Source organism: Salvia miltiorrhiza, chromosome 6 (assembly GCF_028751815.1).
Source record: "Salvia miltiorrhiza cultivar Shanhuang (shh) chromosome 6, IMPLAD_Smil_shh, whole genome shotgun sequence".
Classification (NCBI taxonomy): Eukaryota; Viridiplantae; Streptophyta; class Magnoliopsida; order Lamiales; family Lamiaceae; genus Salvia; species Salvia miltiorrhiza.
In genome coordinates this window covers 18,795,233-18,796,899 of record NC_080392.1, presented here as the reverse complement: position 1 = coordinate 18,796,899, position 1,667 = coordinate 18,795,233, and the positions used below count along the sequence as shown (strand labels likewise).

General features: G+C 44.7%; 1 non-coding gene across 1 annotated transcript; it reads right to left on the bottom strand.

Moving 5' to 3' along the window:
* LOC130991114 (small nucleolar RNA R71) lies at window positions 1-107 on the bottom strand. The gene has a single exon (XR_009091077.1). It is a non-coding gene; the product is annotated as a small nucleolar RNA R71 (small nucleolar RNA).
* Window positions 108-1,667: the final 1,560 nt, after the last annotated feature.

Genomic DNA, 1,667 nt, shown 5'->3' with positions numbered 1-1,667 from the left:
AAAATCATTGCGGAGATTTCTCACTTTTCCCAGCTAGGAGATGAGACCATTCATGATGCCTGGGAAAGATTTCGTGAGCTGCTCAGGAACTGTCCACAACATGGTTTCACGGAGGATCAGCAAATCATTCACTTTTATAATGGTTTGACTGGTCTAACAAAAAGTATGGTGGATGCTACTGCAGGTGGATGTCTTCTCCATAGAAATACAAGGGAGGCTTATCGTGTGATAGAAGAGATGGCCTCTAATAGTTATCAATGGCCGAATGACAGAAATTCTACGAGAAGAATTGCAGCTGTGCATGAGGAGAGAGATGATTTTAAGGAGAAATATGAAGCTCTTCAAAAGAAGTATGAGTTGGAGAGAAAAGCATTGCTAGCTAAAATTCCTCAGCAGCCGAGTTTATCTGATGTGTCACAGTTTGAAGATGCTAATTATGTCCAGCAGCAGTACCAATTCAATAGACCAAACTATCAGGGACATCAGGGCGGAAATCCACCGTATCATCCTAATAATAGGAATCATCCAAATTTTTCCTATTCAAATCCCAACAGTGTTGTGCAGCCTCCACCTGGGTTTTCTGTGTCTAGTGGAGGAGTAATCAATGAGCCAAAGAAAGATTCAATGGAGGAAATGATGAAGCAAGTATTGGTGAAGGTCACTGGGATGGAGACAAGTTCGGCAAACATGGGGACCAAAATCTCCAACATGGAGCAAAACTTTTCAGCGTTGTCTAAGCAGGTGCAGATGTTGGAGATTCAAGTTGGTCAGATGGCTAACCAAGCAGCTGCACAGCACAAGCCAGGCCAATTTCCTAGCAACACTCAGTTCAATCCGAAGAGCCAACATCAACAATTTCAGCAAAATCATCAATGTCATTCCATACGGGTGGTTGATACTACAGTTGAGGATGCAGAGCAGCGGGATCATACTGAGCAGAGGAATGACAAGGGAAAAGGCAAAGTAGTGGATGACGACGACGATGACTTGGAGGAGCTTGCAGCGAAACAGACGCCTCCCCCTAAAAAGGATTCGAGCTCTTCTACTGTTAAGAAGCCGGTTCCAACTCTTACGTTTCTCAGGCCAGAGTACAAGCCTGTAGCACCCTTCCCGAATAGCCTGGCAAAGCCGAAGATGGATCAGAAGTTAGCCAAGTTTATGGAGATGTTTTCAAAGCTTCACATCAACATTCCTTTACTTGATGCTTTGAGAGATATGCCAGGCTATGCCAAGTTCCTCAAGGACGCAGTCTCCAACAAGCGGAAGTTGGGGAAATATGAGACGATCAATCTTTCCGAGGAATGCAGTGCAGTGCTACAAAGGAAGCTACCATTGAAGCAGAAGGACCCTGGCAGTTTTACTATAGCTTGTGAGATTGGAGGGCAGAATTTCTCACGTGTTCTTTGTGATTCAGGGGCAAGCATCAATTTAATGCCTCTCTCAATTTTCAACCGATTGGAGATTGGAGATATCAAGCCTACCTCTATTGCATTGCAGATGGCAGATCGCTCCATCACATATCCCAAGGGAATTGTGGAGGATGTCCTAGTGCAGGTGGAACAATTTATTTTCCCTGCAGATTTCGTAGTGTTGGACATACCGGAGGACAAAAATACTCCATTGATCTTGGGGCGGCCGTTTCTAGCTACGGGCCGTGCATTGATAGA